The following is a 24,573-nucleotide window of genomic DNA, read 5'->3' on the forward strand; positions in this document are numbered from 1 at the left end:
AATTTAAAGGATAAATGCTTGAGTACTCCATTCTCCATGAGGTGATTAATATGCATTGCATGCCTATATCAAAACATCTCATGTACTCCATAAATATATACACCTACTATGTACCCACAAAAATTTTAATAATAATTAAAACAAAATTTTAAAAGAATATACTGATAAAATGAATGAAATTAATTAATTAACAGTTTCCTAGAATGTGGTAGCAAGCCTCTGAAAATGGTCCCCCAGTGACCACTGCTGCTGGTACTCGAAAGCAAGTGTAGTTTCTTACCTTCAAATCTGGACTGACCCTGTTACTCATTTTGCACCAATACAATGAGATGCAAGTGACGCTATGTGACTTTCAATGCTGTGCAGCTTTAGTCTTGTGTGAATGTTCATTCTAAGGCAAGTCAGCTGCTCTGTAAGAAGTCCAAATATGCTGAGATGCCATGCTGTGAGGAAGCCCAACCTAGCCAGGCACAAAAGTCACGGGGCAGGCCGGGTGCAGTGTCTCACTTTTGTAATCCCAGCGCTTTAGGGGGCCAAGGCAAGTGGATTACCTGAGGTCAGGAGTTCGAGACCAGCCTGGCCAACATGGTGAACATCCATCTCTACTAAAAATAAAGAAAAATTATCCAGGCATGGTGGCATACGCCTGTAGTCCCAGCTACCCTGGAGGCTGAGGCAGGCGGATAGCTTGAACCTGAGAGGCAGAGGTTGTAGTGAGTCGAGATCATAATACTGTGCTCCAGTCTGGGCAACAGAGTGAGACTCCATCTCAAAAAAAAAAAAAAAAGGTAAAGGAGTGGAGAGAGACGCAGCCAGCCCCTGTTTCTTTCAGCTATTCCAGCTGAGGCATCAGATGGGTGGGTGAAGAAACCATCCTGGACATCCAGTCTTATCTGATGGCAACCACATGAGAGATCAAGATAGGGACTACCCAGCTGAGGCTCATCTATCACAGAACCAGGAGAGTTATTTTAAGATACTAAGTGTTAGGATGGTTTGTTGTGCAGCAATGGATAACTAGAATATGTGATGATTTTGTTTCTTCATTTTCCTGTAAGGTTTGTTGAGTTAATTAGTATAGAATTTCATGAGGTATCTAGGACAAAGTACTGATCAATAATATATCAGGACCGATTTCAGCTGATTTGCTATTTCTTGCCAAAGGTGGCTTGTTTCTAAAAAGTGCATTTCCAGGGGTTCCTGGGAAGAAAATGATTAGTGAATCTAATACCATAATAGAAAGTTAGAGGAGGAAAAACATTTTCTACTTTCTGGCTTTATTTTTGTCACTCTGACAAATGATTGCTCTGGACAAACATTGCACAAGTTATAGTTTTTCCAAGGATAGATTTATGACATTTGGGGGAGTTTATTGAAATTCTCTTTATGGTTTAATTTATGGCCAACTAGAACTATCCTATGTTTTAAAAAATTAAATTCAAAATTATTTATTTATTTATTTTGAGATAGGGTTTCTGCCTGTCACCTAAGCTGGAGTGCAATGGCTCGATCACCACTCATTGTATCCTCGACCTCCTGGGTTCAAGTGATCCTCCCACCCTAGCCTCCCAAGTAGGTAGGACCACAGGTGCACCATGCCTGGCTAATTTTTTTTTTGTATAGGTTTTCCCAGGCTGGTCTTGAACTCCTGGGCCCAAGGGATCTTCCTGCCTTGGCCTCCCAAAGTACTGAAATTACAGGCATAAGCCACCATGGTCAGCCTAAAAGTCAGGTTTATTGGGGTGTATTTTACATATAGTAAAATTTACAATTTTTAGGTGTACAAATCTGTGAGTTTTGACAAATGTGAATGATCAAATAAGCCCACCAGAGTCTTAGCAATCTCTCTCTCTCTCTCTTTTTTTTTTTGAATACAAAGTCTCACTCTGTTTCCCAGGCTGGAATGCACTGGTCTTGGCTCACTGTAACCTCTGCCTCTCGAGTTCAAGCAATTCTCCTGCCTCAGCCTCCTGAGTAGCTGGGATTACAGGTGCATGCCACCACACCTGGCTAATTTTTGTATCTTTAGTAGAGACGGGGTTTCACCATGTTGGTAAGGCTGGTCTTGAACTCCTGACCTCATGATCCGCCTGCCTCGGCCTCCCAAAGTGCTGGGACTACACGCATAAGCCACTGCGCCTGGCCAACAATCTCTTAATAGAGTGTTTCAATAACCCCCAAAAGTTTCCTCCTGCCTCTTTGTCATCAATTCCTTCCTTCCATCTCTATCCCGTGGTAACCAGTGAGCAGATTTGTGTCCCTGTAGCTTTGTCTTTGCAATGTCATGTAAATGGAATCACACAGGATAGGTCTTATATCAGGCTTCCTTCACTTAGCATAATGCCTTTGAGATCCATCCATGTTGTTTCAGAATTTTACCTTTAGTACTGTACCAATTCTATCAACTTTTTCTTTATGTGTATTCTAAGGACATGCAGAGTTTTGAATAGCTAAATAAGCCATAGGGCCATGGCAATGTTTCTCAAAGCTCTGTCAGAGGAACACCTGCAGAATCACCTGGAGTGCTTGTTAGATTCTCAGATTGAGCTCTATTGAGTCAGTGTGTCTGAGCTACTACTCACTCAGTAATGTATGTTAACAAACACCCCCATGTGACTTTTACACAGGGCTAAAGTAAGAGACCTTCAGCTGTTCCAGAATGAACAAGAATATTACAGTCAGATGGCCTTCAATTTGAACGTGGTTCTGCCACTTACTAGCTTCATGAAGTTGGGTAAATTACTTAAGACGTCTCTGCACCTGTTTCTTCCTTTTGACTTGGAAACAGTTAATTTATTCACTAAATGGTTTTCGAGCACAGTTTTTAATTCTAGTTACAGTTAGTTCTAAGAACTGAGATTGCCGAGGCTAATAGGACAAAGTCCATGCCTTCACAAAGCACATACTCTATCATGGCAAGATAGACAATAAGCATTTTAGCCATAAATATATGAGATAATTTCAGATCATTGATAAATACTCTGTAAAAGGAAACAATGTTTTGACACAGAGGGTAGCTTAGTTAAGGTACAGCCTAGGCTACTTATAATAGAGAGTCAAAAATACATTGAAACAACATGGAAGTGGATTCCTACTTTTTCCTCTGTAACTCTCTGGAGGAGGTGGTGAAAGACACAGGTAGAATGCCTTTGTCACCCTCATGTCTGCAAATTTTTATCTTTCCATTGTCTAGTTGCTTCAACTTCTATCATCTGGTCTGTATTCCAGCTAGCATAAAGGAGCAAAAGTATGTGGGAAATGCATGCCTATTTTTTTAAGGTTACATCACTTCTGTTCACATTCTATCGATTAGAACTTCCGGCCCATGACACATCTATCTGCAAGGGAAGCTGCGCAATGTAATCTCTACCTCTGTGGCCATGTGTTCGACTAAAACTCCAGAGGAGAATGGATATAAGTGGACAACAGCAATCCCTGCCAGAGAGTGTGACTAGATACGGCAGGGAAACTACTTTAACCAGGGTAGTCAAAGAAAGCCTCTTTTTAAGAAAGTGATAGTTGAAGGAACCAATTGGTAGAGAAACTTCAATTCCCACTTGTGATCCTCAGCCAGGCACTTTCACATAGTCACAGCCTATGTGCCCTCATGCAGCAGGGAGGTAATTTACTGTGTCTGCACTGCCTTAGAGTAGATTAAGAACAGGGTAACTGGGACAAGATCTTCCCCTAGAGAAATTGTGAAATTGAGATAGAAATTTCCATCTCCTTTGTCAAGAGTTTTTAGGATTTTAAAAAACCCATTTGAAGGATATTATAAAAAATTGAAAAAAGATGAAGTAACTATTAAATGTAATTTGGATGGACTGCTTATACTCAAGAATGGATTTTCCACTGGGTATCAAATGATATCAAAAAACGTGTGCCCTACTGCTAATAGTCTATTTCTTGATCCAGGTGGAGGTTCATGTGAGTGAATTAACCCTGTGATCATTTCTTAAACATATTTTTGGCTGGGTGCAGTGGCTCATGCCTGTAATCCCAGCACTTTGGTAGGTCGAGGCGGGCAGATCACCTAAGGGCAGGAGTTTGAGACCAGCCTGGCCAACATGGTGAAACCCTGTCTCTACTAAAAATACAAAAATGAGCCCTGTGCGGTAATGCATGCCTGCAAGCCCAGCTATTTGGAAGGCTGAGACAGGAGGATCATTTGAACCCAGCCTGGGCAACAAAGTGAGACTCCATCTAAAAAAAAAAAACATTTTCATCAACATATTTATGGTTCATGCACTTTTCTGAATTGAAGATGCTAAAGTTTATAGGAGGCCATAGTTTTGGACAAGCTTTCTGTATTAGCCCCCAGCACACCAGAGCAAACCCGAATAATCACTTGTGTTAAGTGCCAAGTAATCAAATTGAACTTTGAAATCAGGGTCAGTTTTCCAAAAGCAGGAGACTCACAGCACCAGAGGGGGCCTAGTTTACCTGAGCCAGCATGACAAGGAAATCCCCTCTGTTTAACTCTATAAGGAAGGTAACTTTGAAATTACCAATCTGACTTTTGTTCCCTGTTTCTAATTTTCTTCAGCCCTTTTGTGCCTATAAAGCCAAACTCGCTGAACACTCATTCAACTTGACAGAAAGAGATGTTGCCCTATTCTAGAATCACAAATAATATACTTATATTTCCATTTTTTAAAAAAAGTTTGTTTTTTACAAATTAAAACAAAGTAAGCATCCCCGGGTGTACTGTGTATAGCATTCAGTCACAAAGGTTCTGTTAGTGGATCTCAGGAAGATCTGCTCAATGTAAGCTGTGTTTTTAGCATCACAAAACACATTAGCAAACGTTTCCTGCTGGGTTTATTCTCATGCCTTTCCAAGGTTGGGAACTCCACGTTTCTTCTGGCTCATGGTTCCCTTCTTCATGAAGGACAGGTAAAAGCCAAGTCTCTCCTTGTATCTTTTTTTTGTTTGTTTTCTTTGAGACGTTGTCTCACTCTGTCGACCAGGCTGGAGTGCAGTGGCACGATCTTGGCTTACCGACACCTCCACTTCCCGGGTTCAAGTGATTCTCCTGCTTCAGCCTCCTAAGTAGCTGGGACTACAGGCAGGTGCTACCACGCCCAGCTAATTTTTGTATTTTTAGCAGAGACGGGGTTTCACCATGTTGCCCAGGCTGGTCTCGAACTCCTGGTCTCAAGTGATCCACCCACGTTGGCCTCCCAAAGTGCTGGGACTACAAGCCTAGCTACCACACCCGGTCTGCACGGGTATTTAATAAAAATTCTATTTCCAAATAGGAGTTCATCGACCTTATGGGATTTTTTTTTCATAAAAATAGGCGTAGAATGAATTTTTTGCAAATTTATTTTTAAAGACTGCACCCAAATGCAATGATTTTATTGGTTCCCTTTTCAAATTCCTCATTAAAGTCCCTCACTGATAACCGACTCTGTTAAGATTTTTAAACTATGATAAAATTAGACTATATAAATAATCCTTTAATATCCATAAGAATTTGCTTTATGTATGTTCATGATCAAATTAAAACTTAACTTTGAGACCTCACAGGTCGACAGCACGAGCTCCATTAACAAGAGTAATACAGCATCCTAATCTCCACATAGCACAGAGACAACTTCTCACTATTAAAAAGAACCATGGTAAGATCTCAATCCTGCATTTAGCGGGAACCTGCGACACGAAAGCCCGGCCAGCCCTTGGAGCCACGCAGGGTGCGATTAAGCCGGGAACACCTTGCACCACTGGCCTGCCTCGCGGCTTCTGCCTTCCCCACTGCAGCAAGAGACAGAGGAGCGGGAAAGGCTGACCGGTGTCACCTCCCACCCACCCTCTGAGTGGGCCTAAGGGAGCAGCGGCGGGGCTTGCTGCAGCGCGGGCCGGTAGGGCAGCACACGCCCCCGAACGACAAGGAAGATAAACTAAAACTCTAAGTTCCCTAAGCGGGAACTCGCGACGGCGCGTCAGCTTTTTCCCACGCTCCCGCCGAGCTGCCGGTTCCCTGCATCCGCCTCTGCCTGCCGAACTCCCCGGGAGCCCGAGTTAGCAGCCTCCCGCGCGCCTCAGGAAATTCGTCCAAACCTCAGCCTCCAGCGTAGCCTGAATTTACAGGCATGCGCCGCCACGCCCGGCTACTTTTTGCATTTTTAGTAGAGATTGGCTTTCACCATGTTGGTCAGGCTGGTCTCGAACTCCTGATCTCAGGTGATCCACCCTCCACAGCCTTCCAAAGTGCTGAAACTACAGGCGTGAGCCACGCGCCCGGCCCAAAGTCACTTGTGAAAAATGAAACCTGTCTTATTTTGACTCTACATCAAGAATAAAGACGGAAAACAAGCGCTATTACATCCGGCAGCAGGCCCTGTGGTAATTTTTTTAAACCTCTTTGGTGGCCATGGTGCATTTTGAAAACGCGATGAACGCTGTAGATAGACCCTTTCCCTCCACACAACGCACGGTAGTGTCTGTTAAAGAACAGACTGATCTCACTGGCCCTTTCCGAAGTTTCCGCACAGCTGATCACGCCCTCCACGGTCTAGTTGGGCGTTCTGAGATCCGCCTCGGCCAGCGAACCGTTGCTGCACTCTGGCGAGGACTCTGCCTCTAGCACTGGAATCGCGAGTGGGTGGGGTCGCCTGGAGGCAGCTGGCTCCTCCCGACCCGCCGGGGTGTCCAGTTACCTGCCCCGGTTGCCCGCCAGAACGCAAAGGGAGAGGAACACGCCAGACCGGAAACGGAAGACAGTGCGGGGGACGTATTTGGCACCGGGACGCGCTATTTCAGTTGCACTCCTGATTGGCTTTGTGTCTTCGCTATGTTTCCTAGAGTCTCGCCGTTCCTACCTCTGCGCCCCCTTTCCTGCCACCGTTTGTTCTCTGGAAGCCCGGAGACATCAGCGGCTGTAATTGTGCTACTCGCTGCTCGCTGTGGAACGGTCAGGTACCGCAGTTCAGCGCTCTTAGCCCCGCAGGTCTTCGGAATCCCGGTGCCCTGTTCTGTACCTTCAGTCATCCCCTGACTTCCTGGGGTCGATGTTATTACCTGCTGGGTTTTAGAAGCTGGGCTTTAAATCTGAGAAAAGAAAAATCCCGAAAAGATAAGATGACTAGCCCAAGGTCATAGCGCGCGTAGAAAACAGAGCTGCGATTACCAGCCTAGCCTGGTCGCTGTGCCTCATTCCTCTTGTCATCATCTCCTGTCAGTTTATCCAAGCTCCAAAAGCGAAGTTGTTTTATCTTTTGCCTCCCAAGATTTATTTGATAGTTTCATTTCTGTTTCCTTCATTTATTCTTTAGTTCATTATTGAAAAACTTTATAGCCTGCCAGTACTTGTTATAAACCCCAAGTAAGGCAGTCTTCTCATCATGGAGCGTGTAGTTCTAGCAAGTAGACAATACAAGTGTTGTGTAATGAAGTAATTGCTGAGATAGTGTACGCAAGTATAGAGTCCACTATTTTTCCAACAAGTAATTGCTGGAGGAGCAAATAGGGACACCTAACCATTGCAGGAGAGACTCCGGATATCCTTTCTGTAAGAAAAGGCTGATGAAATGAAGGTGGACCACTGGTTGAAGTTAGCCAGGAAAGAAAAGGTGTTGTGACATTCTTGGTTTTGCTATTTATTCTCCAAGAACTTTATTATTATGAAAGCCTAATTCCACTGCAAAAATTCCATGCATAACACTCAGAAGGCAATTTGGTTAAGTACAGTGCTGAAGCAGGTTAGTAGTAGTGAAGATGGGAAGGATCAGCTAGCTGAATGGAGGATATAAACTGCACAGGTAGAATTAAGGGTATGTGACATCATGGGATAATGGTAGAGTGGTCAGAGATAGCAAAGATTTCAACTGGCTGTGTTGGAGGATTAGAGTATCCTTAATGTTAGCAGAAGAATGCAGGGCCAGGGGTGAGAAAGACTTTTACATATGTTATAGTTTTTAGAAAAAAAAAATCTCTTTATGTCAGGGCATTTTAATATAGAAGTGTGAAAAATAGAAAGTCAATCTGAAAGGGGAAGTCTTGAATGTCGTTTTGAAGGTGTTGCATTTGAAGTACTGATGAGATGCTGTCAATGGAAACAACCTCAGGTGGAGGAGGTTAGGTGTAGAGTTTTATTATTTTAGTGTTATGGAGTTACTTATACATGATTTTCCTGTAATGTAGATTGCTTTCTGTGATATGATAGTAGTCTCAAAAGAAAACATTATAGTAAAGATTATATGTGAGATTCATTCCATCCTCTGATTACCACCTTACTGTTAAAATAACTTTAATATTAACTTTATTGACTTTATTTTTTAAAATTTAATTTTTGAGATGGAGTTTCACTCTTAATGGCGCGATCTCGGCTCACGGCAGTCAGATTTGGTTTTGAGAATAATAAATTGTCATTTATTAACCATGTCAGAGTTTATCTACTGAACTCTGGGGTAAATGGAGGGAAGGAACAGATTTGGGAGCACCAGCACCCCTAGGCCTCCCCTGGCCACCCCAAGGAGCAGGTGATTAATATCTCAGCACACCTCTACTTATTAGTGGCACACCAGTGTGTCTTAGATCTTAGTGAGCTGTGAGGTGCATGACTTTGGGTAAGTTACTTCTCTGTTTCAGTTTCCTTGTCTGCAAAATGGAGACCATAGGGAGTTAATGTGTGTATGTCAAATGTACATAAAACATAATGCACATGGTGAGGCATGTAGTGTATGCTAATAAATGGTAAGTTGCTGCTGTTATGGTTGTTAACAATAATTATAAAAAGCAAATGGAAAGGGCTTGAATTGAGAAAAATTTTAGACACATAGTTTTTTGCTTTATTAGCCTGCATTGTAGTTTTCATTTTTTTCTTTAATGCGTCTTTCCAGGACAAAAAATAATATCCAAAGATATTTTGGCACTAACAGCACGATCTGTAGCAAGAAAATTGAGCAGTCTATTTGAACTGTTGATTCTTCCAAGGAGACCTCAGAGATCCAAGACAGTATAAAGGAAAATACAAAAAAAAGACTTAGACGTTATTAAGGGCACAAAAGTTGAATTAAGCACAGTTAATGTACAAACAACAAAGCCACCCAATAGCAGACCACTTAAAAACTACAACTGGCAGGCTTCAAAGAGCTACAGAACATGCTCCAAAGAAGAGAGAAATTTAATTGTAATTTGAATGTTGTTTGAAACTAATTTTTGAAACTCCAGTAAGTTTTTTCTTTTGGCAAAAACTATTTTTAAATATGAGTACTTGGGAGATGTTGAATTAACGAAGTCCAAGTTGAATTAGTGAAGAATAAATATCAGCTTGTAAACACAGGGACCCTAATAATTACTTGCTGTAATGTATTTTAGAAAACAAAAAAAAACCTCTTATATCAGGGGCATTTTAATATAGAAGTGTGAAAAATGGAAAGTCAGTCTGAAAGGGGAAGTCTTGAATGTAGTATAATGAAATGCTGTTACTGTATTATATTTAAATAACAAGACGATATTTGTATACAATCCAGTCAAAGGAAAAGAGAAGTGATGTCATCAAGAATTCCACACTCTTACATATTTATTAGTGTTATTAACTGCCACTTACTTAATTGCCTCTTTAAGCTGTTAATTAACAATACCATTTACATCCTGATTTGAAGGTAGCTTCATGTCTGTAAAGGACTCACTTATTTGAAATTTTCCATTTTAAAGATTTTTTTTGGAATAAAGTTTTAGCATGTTGATTACAACTGCTCTATAGGACTTCCTTTGACCAGTAACTATCAGTGCTTTCAGCTTTCTTGGTTACCTCAGAGCATTATCATTACTTGTGCTTGTCAAAAGAGTATTATATTTAATTCTAAGTGCAACCAGTGATACCTTGGCATTGTATTGTAGGTTAAATGGCAGTATTTTTTTTAGTGATACATAATGATGTATTTCATGATGTCATTAATTCAAATAGTAAGGTATGTGGCTTTAGGAAAACCATCACTGACTTCTCTTATCAGAACAAACTGATAATACAGGCTTCTGTTTTCCAGAATGATTTAACATCTTAATGGAACTTCTGGGTTTCTACATTGTATCAAAAATACCTCTAGAAAGTATAATTGGGTGGTAGAGTAAGCTAATTCAGACAATCATTACCCATAATAGATACTTCCTCCTCTTCCTCCTCCTCCTTTAGAAACAAAACAGTTCTATATAAGGGTATGGAAATAAATAATGCACACATAAGCATATATAAATATTTATCAAGAATGACATTTTTAAAGCTCCCAGACCTGTTTATGTCCCCTCATGCTCTTTACTATAATTTAATTAAATATTAGAGAAATGGTAAAATGAGTTGAATGCTTTGGAAAGAGTCAGTAAAAGTCACTCAAAAAATTTCTTTCCAATTAAGTATGAGTGAGACAAATGTACATATGCGGGAGGATAGTACACTTAGATTGCTTTGTAAGCTTTGCTACATTCTTGCTCCACTTTTCCACTTAAACCAAAACTGAAAATACTGGAGGATGGGTGTGATATATATAAAAGATGTGTCTTAGAACCTTCTATCAGTGGTCCTATGTTTAAAAGAGGCTTTGATCCTACATCAAAAGACTGGCGAATGAGGTACATTTGTTTTGAGTTTTTAAAAGGTGTCTTTTAATGATTTTTGCCTCCCCTCCCCACTTTTCAAGGACTCCAAGGTGCATGGGATTAAGTTAGTCATGATCTTTGCTTCATAAGGCACTGTCATCATAGCTTTGTGCATAGTGTGTGTAACCCCCCATATAGGTACCGAGGAAGGAGAGCTAAGCAGAATCCTGGCACAATTAGAGCCTGAAGAATATCTCAGTTTATAGTGTTACTACTCAGTTATTTCCTTTTATATAATCCTTTATATATAATCATATATTAGTTTATAGAATTAGGGCTTGAAGAATATCTCAGTTTATAGTATTACTACTCAGTTATTTCCCTTTATATAATCCTCTATATATAATCATATGTTAGTTCATAGAATGAGTGCCTAAAGAATATCTTACCCTTCAGTTATTTCCCTATATATGTATAACTATATCTTAATTCATAATCAGAGGAATGCCTAGAGTAGACACGGTACAGAGCATGAATTAAGGAACAAGCAGCTTACAGTCAGAGGAATGTCTGGAGCAGACACAGTGCAGAGCATGATTTAGGGAAAACCAGTTATACTAGGACAAGAATCCATGGCCCAGGCGGCAGCATTCAGTATTGTAAAGATACCTGCTGCATGGCAGGCTTGGGGCAAGAGCCACTCCTCCTGATAAAGGAGTTGTAGGACCTTGCTCCAGTTCTTGTGGAAGGCTGCCCTCAGACTGGCAATCCCTTGAGCATCGAGGGCCCGAAACCTCTCCGGATAATCGCACCTTGGTGACTGTGAACTTTATCATCTCTTGTTACTGTGCTGCTTAAAAAGCATCTTCCTATAGAACTCATTGGAAGCTGCCAGCAGGTGGCGATAGACCCTGACAGCTGTGTCACTGCTGTGGACTTGAGCATCCTCCTATAAATCTTAGGAGTAGCACGCCCATAGATAGAGGTATTGCACACTGCACCCTCTTCACTGTGCGCGGCCCACCTCCATGCCTCGGTGACCTAATGGGAATGGACCCCTTGCTGCGCAGTGTCCACCTCCTGGCCTAGGTGACCTAATGGGGGTGGACCCCTTATTTTATTGCTCACGACCCTATCCCTATCCTTAAAGATGACTTCACTCACTACCCTGCCCCCTAACCTATACCCAATAAATACAGATGCTTCTGGACATTCGGGGCCTCGCCTGTCTCCGCCTATAGGTGGTGTGGCCCCCCTGAGACCAGCTGCGTTTTGCTTGTACTTCTGTGTCCTGTCTCTTTGTCAGATCCTGCATCCCAGCACAGCATAAGGGACACCCCACAACCCTGTGGGGCCCTTAGCCCTACACATAGCCTGCTTTTCTTTCTTTGTATTACATATTAAATTCCCATTGATATTGTTCTGTGGCTATACTACCTCCCAAACTTAGTGGCATAAAACATTTACTCATATGCTCACAGATTCTGTGGGTTAGCAGTTTGGCTAGAACAGTGGGGAAGGCCAGTCTGTGCTCTATGACATCTGGGGCCTCAGTTGGAGGACTTAGGAGTCTGAGGCTGGAATCATCTGAAGTTTGCTCACTCATAGGTCTGGCAGTTGATGCTGCTGTCAGCTGAGACCTTGGCTGAGGGTGTTAGCAGAAACAGCAACATGTGGCTTTCTTTGTGGCCTGGGCTTTCTCACTGCATGGTGGCTGGGTTCCAGGGAGGGTGTCTCAAGAGAAACTGAGTCAAGAGGAAATTGTATTTTCTTTTTAATGACCTAGTCTTGTAATAAGATTGGACATTACCATGTTCACCCCTGTTCCACATTAATTTTCCTCAGTTATTTGTTTTTACCACAACCACTTCTGAGAAACCATCTTGACAAGGATATAATGCTATTGATAGGAATGGAGCAGTATACAGTTGGCCCTCTGTATGCACAGGTTCTGCAGCCACAGATAACCTCTGATAATATTTTTTAAAAAATACACAGAAAAAAATACCAATTAAAAAATACAGTATAACAACCATTTATGTAGCATTTATGTTATATTAGGTATTATAAGTAACTACAGATGATTTAAAAGTATTTGGGAGGGGCTGGGAGTGGTAGCTCATGCCTGTAATTCCAGCACTTTGGAGGCCAAGGTGGGCAGATCACTTGAGGTTAGGAGTTTGAGACCAGCCTGGCCAACATGGTGAAACCTTGTCTCTACAAAAAAAAAAAAAAATTTTACAAAAATTAGCCGGGTGTCGTGGCATAGGACTATAATCCCAGTTACTCAGGAGGCTGGGGTGGCACAATCACTTGAACCTGGGAGGTGGACATTGTAGTGAGCCAAGATTGTGCCATTGTACTCTAGCCTAGGCAATGGAGTGAGACTCTATCTAAAAAAAAAAAAGTTGTGAAGGGGAAAGCTATGTATTTATGAAATAGTCTTAATTACAGGATAGAATAGATTGTTAAAAGATACTTTTTTATTTTTTGAGAAGGAGTTTCATTCTTTTTTGCCTAGGCTGGAGTGCAGTGGCGTGATCTCAGCTCATTGCGTCCTCTGCCTCCTGGGTTCAAGCGATTCTTCTGCTTCAGCCTCCTGAGTAGATGGGATTACAGATGCCCTCCACCATGCCCAGATAATTTTTTGTATTTTTAGTAGAGACGGAGTTTCATCATGTTGGCCAGGCTGGTCTTGAACTCCTGACCTCCGGTGATTCACCTGCTTCGGCCTCCCAAAGTGCTGGGATTACAGGTGTGAGCCACTGGACAGCCCGAAAAGATACTTTAGCAAGTTCTCATTACATTGTTAAAATATATGAAGAAAGATCCTGTATGTGAAAATTATCTTATTCAGTAACACAGGCTCCCCACAATTTATAATGGGGATTATAAATTATAAAGCCAGAGACTATAACTCTGAAGGAAACCATTGTTGTGAAATGCAAGATTCTAGAAAATGAATATTCATCTATGTTCTTTGCTTACTCTGATCAAATACATATATTAAAAGTTGAAAATGAAGTTTATAAGTAGTTTATGAAAGAAATAACAATGACTTGGAATAAGGTTAAAGCTTTATTCACCGATAACAGTTCTGAAAGCATATTTCATTTTAACTGTTAGATTTCCTTTTTTCTTTTTCTTTCTTTCTTTTTTTTTTTTTGAGACAGGGTCTTGCTCTGTGGCCCATGCTGTGTGTGGTGGAACAATCGTCGCTCACTGCAGCCTCAACCTCCCAGGCTCAACTGATCCTCCCACTCAGCTTCTCGAGTAGCTGGGACTATAGGCGCATGCCACCACTCCTGGCAATTTTTTTTTCTTTTTGTGGAGACGGGTGTCACCATGTTGCCCAGGCAGGTCTCGAACTTTTGAGCTCAAATGATCCTCCCTTCTCCGCCTCCCAGTGTGCTGAAATTACAGGCATGAGCCACTACACTCAACCCCTTTTTTCATTCTTCCATTTTTCTTCCGTTTCTATCAGATTTTAGATCTTCCATATCTTAGCTAAGTCCTTAAAATCTTTCTCCAAGAACTTTAGGAATTTGGGAACGTTCATTTGCATATTAGGTAATAGATTGTAATATAGAAAGCCAGTCATAATAAAATATTAATTTGGATCCCACTTACTGAGATGGCAGTTCTCAGTGAGTTTAAAAATGTTGCAAATAGCTAGGCATGGTGGCAGATGCCTGTAGTCCTAGCTACTCAGGAAGATGATGTGGGAGGGTTGCTTGAGCCCAGGACTTCAAGGTCAGACTTTATGATACATTGAAATCTAATCTCTTAAAAGAAAAAAAAAAAAAGAGGAAAAAATGTTGTATATAATTTACTTTATTTTTATAATAGAATTTTTTTAAATTAACTTGCTCTAATTTATTTAGGAAGCTTTTAAAAGCTTTTTCTTATGAAAAATTTAAATGTATGTGAAGAACACAAAATGATGAACCCCTTTGTACCGTCACCCAGCTTCAACAGTGATCAACATTTTGCCATTCTTGTATTATCTATCTTTCACCCACTTTCCATCTCCTACTTGATAATGATTTGTGGCCTTTTTTTTTTTTCAGGTAAAATTTTCATACATTGATGTGTACAAATCTTAGCTGGAGGGTTTTGACAAATAGATAAGCCCATGTGACCCACACACTTAACAAGACACTCTGTTTCCCATTTTCACCTTCCCAGTCAGTAGCCTTCTGTCCTGAGGTAATTGCTGTTTTGATTGTTTTTTCACCTCAGATTAGTTTTGCCTGTTCTGGAACTTGATAGAAATGGAATCATACAGAATATATTCTGTGTCCAACTTCTTTCACTTGATCTAATGTCTATGAAAGTCATTCATGTTGGCATGGGCTGAGTGTTCATCCATTGTTTGACTATCTCACAATTTTTTTTTCATTCTGATAATAGACCTTTAGGTTGGTTCCAGTTTTGGGTTATTATGAGTAAAGCTTCTGTGAACAGGTCAAGCTGCCTTTATATTTGCTTGCTTTCTTTTTATAATATTTCTTTTTATGATATATTGTTTTTGAAATACAATAGCATCTAATTGAAAATTCCACTAATTTATAATATTTGAGGCTGATCCCTTGTCTCTCCACCTTAATATATTGTTCTGAGTTAGTGTTGTGCTTCAGCAAGTATCTGTTAATTTTAAAGTTTAACATTTCAAAGTTTATATAAAACTGGTACCTAATAGTTGAGAATTCTTGCTTTTGTCAGAAATGGAATTGAATGATACTTTTTGGAACAACAGAAAGTTTTCCCCCAAAAATCACCAGACTTTTCACTAAACTAATGGCATAATAAGCAATCTCTCTTTTTTCTTTCTCATTTTTTTTTCATTTTTTTTTTCAGAAGCAAGCCCCTGAGTCCCGAGTTGGTAACAGCTGCGTCTGCTGCTCCCTTTTGACAAGCAAACAAGCCAGAGCTGCTCAGGCAGCTCCGTAGCATGAGGAAGAGTCAGGGGCACAGAGAGATGGATGGAGACCTAAAATTAGGTCAGTACTGTTTATATCTCAAAATAGGCCATTTTCATATGACTAGTAAGTAATATATATAATATATACCAAATAAGTGGAATTTACCTATAGAATATACCATATAAGTGGAATTTTAGCAATTTAAGTTTTTAAAAATCTTATGTCTTAAGTAAGATTATAGTTTTAAGAGACCAATTGAACAGTTAAACTTTCCTTTTAGGAAGTTACAGTTTCTCGTCCATGAAAAAATAAATGATAAATTCAGTAATGTTATTAAAAATAAATAACAGAATAAGATAGCTTTTCTGAGAAAGGTAATTTTTTTTTTTCAATTTAATAGCTTGCTGGTTTTATGCATCATATGGCAATCTTCAGGTCTGTTTTCTTCTGTTTTTTCTCTTATGTTTAAGCCATATGCATCATATGGCAATCTTCAGGTCTGTTTTCTTCTGTTTTTTTCTCTTATGTTTAATCTTTCCATTTATTCTCTTCATCTCTCATTATTTTATATTACATTACACTACTTGCTGCTTACATTGTAGTAAGTGGTAACACTGCTTCATTTTGGAGAGCAATCTAAATCAGTTGTTCCCAATGAGCATGTGTACTAGATTTATTTCAGGAAGTTAAAAGAAATGGCCATGGGTGGTGGCTCATACCTGTAATCCTAGCACTTTGGGAGGCTGAGTCAAGAGGATCACTTGAGGCCAGGAATTTGAGACCAGTCTGGGTAACAAAACAAGACACCATCTCTACAAACCATAAAAAAATTAGCTGGGCATGGTGGTGTGTGCTTGTAGTTCTAGCTACTTTGGGGACTGAGGCAGGAGAATGGCTTAAGTCCAGAGTTTGAGGCCACATTGAGTTATGATCGCACCAGGGCATTCCAGCCTGGGTGACAGAGTAAGACCCTATCCCGGAAAGAAATTGTAATTTTGAAAAAAGAAAAATGGATATCTGGACTGTCAGTTCAGTGACCCATTTTGTTTGTGTTTGAACCAATACAAGGCAATAAATAAATATGGCTACCTCTTGGTTTTAATTTAGTTATTGAATGTAGGTGATAGGTATGCAGATACCGATTGTACTTTCCTTTCACTTTCTCAGAATAATTTTTCGTGGACACTTTTATGTTTCAAATGAAGGTTTCTGAAGAACATCTTTAAAAGATGGAAGTAAACATAAATTGTAATGTTCTGTGTTATGCGAATGTTAATAGATGACTTTTTAATTTAAATGTAACTTTTTATGTTATATAATTAGTGCATAAAAATGAAGTAAGAATTATCAGTCTCCTGTTTAAGAGTTTATTTCTGGCCGGGCGCGGTAGCTCACGCCTATAATCCCAGCACTTGGGGAGGCCGAGGCGGGTGGATCACGAGGTCAAGAGATTGAGACCATCCTGGTCAACATGGTGAAACCCCATCTCTACTAAAAATACAAAAATTAGCTGGGCATGGTGGCGCATGCCTGTAGTCCTGGCTACTTGGGAGGCTGAGGCAGGAGAATTGCTTGAACCCAGGAGGTGGAGGTTGCAGTGAGCCGAGATTGAGCCATTGCATTCCAGCCTGGGTAAGAAGAGCGAAACTCTGTCTCAAAAAAAAAAGGTTTATTTCTGTTCTGTAGCTAAGATTTCTAATACACTTGACGTTTTTATTATTTCAGTTTCAGTAACATAATATCAGATATGAAAGTTGCCAGATGTGCCACACCTAGAGTTAGTGTAAGAACAGAGCATCAGATTCAGTTTGACCAAGGCTGTGACAATTATCCTGGCCAGGAGAAGATTGCTGATCTTAGAAAAAGATATCAGGCTTTGTGGTCAGCTGGGTTTTGTTTGTATAGTTAGGTTTTACCTTAACTGTAGATTTACTTTATTACATGTGTATATTATTGCTGTTGGAAATGTGAGCATCATGAATGCATTTATATCTGTGTTCTTATTCTCTATACACCACTTCCTATAGAGGGAACCATGTGCTGGATTTAGCCAGTCCTGCGTTTTTCTATACATTGAATCAAAATGGGCCATGCTTCACATTTACCCACAATGAATAGGGGTCCTTTGATTTAGAATAAATAGAGCTGACTGAATTCTGAAAAAATGAGTATTTTATGAGAAACATTATTTTTCATTTTAAATATAAATGCCTAATACTGTGTATTCATTTACCCCTTATATCTCTATATATGCTTATCTTCTGTTATATCTTAGAGAAGTGACCCACCATCAATGAAAAGAAAGGTGAAAGGAAAAAAAGTTTATATAATTCCTTAAAATGGTAGATTATTTGTGGCCATTTGAATTTACTGATTTGAAGTTCTTAAAGATGCTGAGCCATGTCTTACATAGTTATTTTAGAATCTAAAGTTGGTTTGTATTTGCATAAAGTTTCTATTCTTTCTCTACTTTAAACCCTGAAAGTGGTATTGGGAAGGAGAAGCCCAATGTTTGGCATGGTATGACAAAAATTAACTTGTTTTTTTGTTTTTGAGATGGAGTTTTGCTCTGTCGCCCAGGCTGGAGTGCAGTGGCGCCATCTTGGCTCACTGCAGTCTCTGCCTCTTGGGTTCTAGTGATTCTCTTGACAGCCTCCTGAATAGCTGGGATTACAGGCATGTGCCACCATGCCCAGCTAATTTTTGTATTTTTAATGGAAACAGGGTTTCACCATGTTGGCCAGGCTGGTAACTCCTGACCTCAAGTGATCCGCCCACCTCGGCCTCCTAAAGTGCTGGGATTACAGGCGTGAGCCACCGCACCTGGCCTAACCTGTCTTTATAGCAGGATATGCTCACAATTGGAGTGTTTTCAATACATTATATATTCCGTGGATTTGTTTTAAGTAAAATCAGGCACTTGAGTTAACTCCTTCATAGTGTTAAATTACTGATTTATACAGGAAAGTGGGAAAAGGTGGTCAGCAGTTAACACAGAAAGTTCAAGAGTTTATGGTAACTTTGGAATATTATTTGAATTACTAATTTAAGGTGGTTTAGTATCTGTTACATATTCATATTATTGAATAAAGTAGAAAGTGTACTTGGAGTTTTACTTAAGAAAATTTCACTGGGAGGCTGAGGCTGGTGGATCATGAGTTCAGGAGATGGACACCATCCTGGCTAATACAGTGAAACCCCATCCCTACTAAAAATACAAAAAAATTAGCCAGGCGTGGTGGCATGTGCCTGTAGTCCCAGCTACTTGGGAGGCTGAGCAGGAGAATCACTTGAACCCAGGAGGTAGAGGTTGCAGTGAGCCAAGATTGCGTCATTGCACTCCAGCCTGGGTGACAGAGCAAGACTCCGTCTCAGAAAAAAAAAAAAAAAAATTTAACGGAATCAGTTAGTACTCGAGAATATTTAGCTGAATCATTCATCTTGCACATAATATACAACTACATCGAGATGGCATATTTGATTTTTAATACTAGATTTGGTATTTAATATTTCAAAAATTAGGTGGCAAAGGAGAAGCTAAACAAGTAGGAAAGGAGTTTCTGTGCCTTCAGTGTGTTAAAAAGTCAGCTAAAGGGGAAGCAATGATGAGATGCCAAGTTGTTCACCCTAGTATGACTCGGGTAGTGTCTGGGGTATCGACCCTAGACAACCCAGGCGTGGATTGATTCCTTCTGTTGGAGATTGGCAGTTCACACTGGCCTGCCTCAAAATGTTGGAAGTGCCACTAACTCCGTGACTGGATACCTTTTATAGCCTCCATCAGCCTGTTTCCCTAGCTATAAAATGCTGAAAGTGAAACCTAGCTTAAATGGGGGCTTTCTTGAGGAATAGAAAAGAAACACTTATAAACTGTCTGGTACATAGCAGGTGCTCAGCAAATGTCCATTCCATTTCTTTGTTGTACATTTCTCTTTTGAAGTTCAGTACTTTACCAAGGCATTCCCTCTGCTGTGAGGTGCTTTAATCCACCATCCTGTTCACCAGATGTGCAGTTGAGGGAGAATAATGCAAGGCACTGAAGAAAGTTCTGGAAAATGAAAGCCTTTGTTTACAAATGACTTGGGAACCTGCTAGAGGAAAGCTTGTATGAGTTGAGATCACATTATTTAACTTTCACATGGTATTTGCATTTTTTGACTTAGTTCTGTTTAATAGAGAAAAATAATTTAGTCCATAAAAAAATTCAAAAATATTTTTAAAACTAACCCTCCAGGTTATAAACTGGATTTTAATCTGTCAGTAACTTTATTCAAGTAAATATGTAAACTGATGCATAAAGCAGTTGATTATCAAATGTGCAAGAAACTGTTACCTATTAACTCTCTGATATTAATCAATTTCAATAGTTAATTTAAAATGTCATGTATAGAAAGTTAATAATTATTTTAAAATTATAGAATGATTGCTTTATAAGAGGTAATGTTGTGATTTACCTATGCAATCTTTTATAATTATAATTTGTAATTAATCATGGCAGTATTTTCTGCCCTTAAAAACAAATGTTGACTTTAACAGCTTCTATTTTAGCATAGTTTTATGGTGTTTTACAACATGGAGTTTTTAAAACCTCAATATAAAAGGGAACAAATAAAAATTATGGCAAATTAAGCTAGTCTTTTCAATTAGATATTTTGGAAATTAAATTGCTTTAACTGATTTGTTGTATTATGAATTAAAAGTTCAAGTGCATGTTTCTGTTTTAGTTTATCAGCCATAAAAATGTGGCAGTTTAGCTCAGATATTTGATGTGGGTCAGTGGAATTATTTTCAGGTTTTACATAGGATTATTTCACTTAAAATATTTTCTCATAATTTTTGTTGATAGTTTAAAATATATTCATTAAAATGTTTTTTTTTTTGTCTTAGGAAAAATATTCATGGGGAAGAGACTTAATATTTTTGACATCTTGGCAGTTACTACAGTTACTAAAGAAGCACCTGAACAGGTTTGTTAAGAATAACTATTTTGGCCGGGTGCGGTGGCTCATGCCTGTAATCCCAGCACTTTAGGAGGATGAGCTCTTCAAACCCACTCCTTCAGAATGGGTTTGAAGAGCTGATCCAGTGGACAAAAGAAGGGAAACTGTGGGAGTTCCCAATTAACAATGAAGCAGGTAAGTGGTAATTTCAAGGGTTTATAAAATACATTGATTGAGATTTTTTTCTGCCAGATATTCACTTTTAGAGTGCAGATACTTACATGAATTTCAAAACACTGTACAGATATCTTCATAGTGTCCTAAAGAAAGTTGCAGCAGAATGCATGCAATATAATAGTATTTTATAAAATTCAAAAACCAAATTTTGAATATACTTTCTTAGCTATAAAGGTGATAAAACTATTAAAAAAAAAGATCAACATAATATGGTATTTCAGGAAGGCAGGGTAATTGAGGAAAGACACCTGGGGCTTCAACAGTACTATCATTCTGTTCCTTAAGTTGGACGGCAGGTTCACAGGTGGTCATTTCATCATGCTTTTATGTTATTATGTGTTGTTATATTATACTATATGTTATACATATTATAATTATACATTATACTATACATATTCTTTTGTTTGTAACAGTGTTTCATAATATTTTAAGGAATGAATGGAAATGGGCACATAACAAAGATATGCAGTGCCTAGCCGTCAGTAAAGTCCCAGAATTATCAGATTCAAGATAATTCCTTTACAAAAATAAGCAAACAAGGGCATGTTATCTAGAATGAAAAGACCATCCATATTCTAATAAACTGAGACAATTAAATAGGGAATCCCTCTTTCAGGATGGCATTTGTTGTATGCTTGGAAGTGTTTTGAAGCAGAAATTGGTTGTGAATAAATCTACTTCTCCTTAATACTAGGAAAGCATAAGCTTGCTTTTAATGTCACTATTATCCCTGCCAAGAAATTAAAAATCCTGGAGGTAGTATTGCTTATGAACTCAATTCATTGCTTATTAATCAACCTAAATTTAATCCTTGATTATATCTTTCTGTAGAGTTGTTTTTGCTTTGTTTTTAGAAAAGACAGGTGCATTGACCTTCTTAGGGGATGACCATCGGTATTTTAAAAGATAAAAAATTTGCTGAGAATTCCTTAAATTTTTCTGCTTTTCACTAGCCAGTGAGGACATTGTCCCTTTTTTGCAGGTAGCTTTGAAAGATGATGATAATTCCACAGTTGAGACCATGTTGTTAAAACATCCTTCATCTAACCATTTACACATTTGGTTCTAAAGAATGTATTATCCTTAGATTCTTGTTTCTAAATAATGTATTATCTTAAGATTCTTGTCTTACTACTAGTCTTAAAATTGCTCTAAAACTTGCTGAAGTAATCAGCGTTAAATTCTGTAGATACAGATAAAATCCTCTTAATCCTAAAGGTGCTTTTAAAATTCATGCATTTTTACATGTATGCAAATTGGCTATTAAATTGGGAAGATTTTATTCTAAGTAACCAAATCTTAAGGAGCCAAAGCAAACCTGCTTTATAAAATATATTAATTCAAAGACGAAGCAATTTCTGAAAACAGACTGATTTACTGTGCTTGTGAATATTTCCTCAAACTAGAATGCAAGCGATGTTGGCAGAGGGAGGAAGTACTCATACTAGGAAGAACAAACAGCTGCTGAAATATGCTTGTGGCTTAACAGTTCTTTTAAAAATCCTGTCAGCTGCAAAAGAAAGGAAGGACTAATACTTTCCATGATTTCAGGAACATCTTTATTAACAGGCTCCTTTTGAATATGGTATATAAAGTTAGAAAACACTTAGGCATGGTATCTGGCATAGGGCTCCTAGGGAGCATTTCATAAACAGATGGTCTGGGGCTTACGATGGTTTGACTAGAAGTTTGTGACTTTATGATGGTTCCAAAGGCAATGCACATTCAGTAGAAACCGTACTTTGAGTCCCCATACAACTATGCTGTTTTCATGTTCAGGACATTGTTTCCATAAATTACATGAGCTATTGAACACTTTATAATAAAACAGGATTTGTATTAATTTTGCCTCTGTAGGTTAATGTAAGTGTTATGAGTATGTTTAAGGTAGGCTAGTCTAAGCTCTGAAGCCCAGTAGGTTAGATGTATTAAAGGCATTTTGACTTATGATATTTTCCCCTCCCCCAGTAAACCCATTGTAAGTCAAGACGCACCTGTATCTGATAGAGGTCTACCTTTATCAATTTAAACTGTGACAAATTTAATGTTCCTGTTTTGCTTTCAAATTGGAGAGCAACAGCAGGTCTGAAATAAATACTGCAGTTACCTTTGTGTTCTTCACTATTTATTGAACAGTTCAGAGGGCAAGGAAGCAAAGAGAAATGCTCTGAGTGTGTTGAATTGTTAACCTGAATTGTTAACGGTACTACAGTGGCCTTACTGTGTTTTTTGCTTCTTTTTTCTGTTCTCTCTCTTTTTTTTTTGCCCTGTCTTAAAAAAAATAAAAAATAAAAAGATTCCTTGGGAATACGTATTGTTCATATATGGAAACTCTCAATGCCTTTCTTGCTAACTGTAGGATAAAGTCCAAAATCCTTAGCTTAACATTCAAATTCCTCCATCAAACTGGGTTCCTAGGCCAACTATTTCAGAGTTAATTAATTCTCTTCTTCTTTTTTTTTTTTTTTGAGATAGTGTCTCGCTCTGTCACCCAGTCTGGAGTGCAGTGGCACAGTCTTGGCTCGCTGCAACTACCACCTCCCAGGGCTCAAGTGATCCTCTCACCTCAGCCTCCCGAATTGCTGGGAACACAGGCCTGCACCATGCCTGGCTAATTGGATTTTGTATTTTGTGTAGAAAAAGGTTTTCATCATGTTGCCCAGTCTGGTCTTCAACTCCTGGGCTCAAGGGATCCACTCCTCCTTGGCCTTCCAAAGTGCTGGCATTACAGGCGTGAGCTACTGCACCCAGCTGACGTTTTTCGTAAAATGCAAATTCTTTGGTTCCACCCCATACCTACTGAATTTGTATCTCATGGGAAAGCTGTACAGTTTGCATTTTTTACTAGTATTGTTTATTTCTTGCTACTCAGAGTGGTCCCAAGTGAGATGCTCCTTTGATAATCTCAGCCATTTACATGGCTCAGTCACATCTGATATCCACATCCAATCAGTCATGTAGCCCAGGCAATTTACATCCTGAAAAGTTTTTGTCATTCATCTTCATGTTTCACCCTTAAGTTACCCTCATTTCTTGCAAAGAATATGCAAACTTCTGAACAGGGTTTACAAGGACCAGTATGATCTGCCCCTATATTATGTCTTGACTCTCTGTAGCCCTAACATATTCTGGTCACCAACTCCTGGGTAAGACATGGCTCTCAGTACTTGGTCTCTCTACACCAAATCATTGATTCAACATTGTTTATCAAGGAAGGACCTGTGATACCACTGTTATTGTCCTTTATTCTGTGTTTCTGTTTATCAGTAAGGAGGCCTTTCCCAGAATCCCTGAGCAGACATCTCATGCATGGCCCATTGGCTAGATTAGTTATTATACCCCTTCCTAAACCATATTGTTGCCCAGTATGGCCAAAAATGTGGGGTTGGGATCCCAACAATGTGGGATGTCGGATTACTACAAATGACTTAGTCATGTTCTGGAGAAACAAAATTGAGGCTCCACAGCAAGGAAAGAAAGGAGGAATGAAGTATCCTATGTTTATATATACATGACCTTTCTGTATATACATTCAAAAATGTTCATGCCCATGTGAAAAATGTATTTATTTCCCAAAGAGAATCAGCCAGAATCTCGTCCGGATACTCTATCCAGCTTCATCTCTGATATCTCTGGTGGGACATGCAGGCTGTGGCTCCCTGGTGTCTTGTCCTCAACAGTCACATGTGGTATGAGCACTGGGAAGAAGACTTTATGGTACATTTCTTTATGGTGTGAGTTTGATGTCCTGTCTCAGAGTCACTATTTTCCCAGCCTGAAACAGTTGTGTCTCAATGCCCTCCATTTTGCCTTTTCCACCTGGCCAGTTACACACCATTCCAGATCTGTTTTGTAGCATTCCACTTCCAAATACCAAATTGTCTATCAGTTTGGATTCTTAGTCATAAGCAACAGAGATGGATTGTAGTTTT

The 24,573-nt window shown here is 39.3% G+C and overlaps 1 long non-coding RNA gene across 2 annotated transcripts; it reads left to right on the forward strand.

The window, feature by feature from the left end:
- Positions 1-6,742: 6,742 nt before the first annotated feature.
- On the forward strand, positions 6,743-24,353 carry LOC105726675 (uncharacterized). Of its 2 annotated transcripts, none has more exons than XR_010341653.1 (4): positions 6,743-6,921; positions 15,400-15,542; positions 20,352-20,599; positions 22,938-24,353. It is a non-coding gene; the product is annotated as an uncharacterized LOC105726675 (long non-coding RNA). The 2 variants fall into 2 exon arrangements; XR_010341654.1 differs by having other exon boundaries at positions 20,352-20,431; positions 23,117-24,353.
- The last annotated feature ends 220 nt before the right edge of the window (positions 24,354-24,573 follow it).

The sequence above is a fragment of the Aotus nancymaae genome, unplaced genomic scaffold (genome assembly GCF_030222135.1).
Source record: "Aotus nancymaae isolate 86718 unplaced genomic scaffold, 86718_ANA_hifiasm-v0.15.2.pri h1tg000009l, whole genome shotgun sequence".
Classification (NCBI taxonomy): Eukaryota; Metazoa; Chordata; class Mammalia; order Primates; family Aotidae; genus Aotus; species Aotus nancymaae.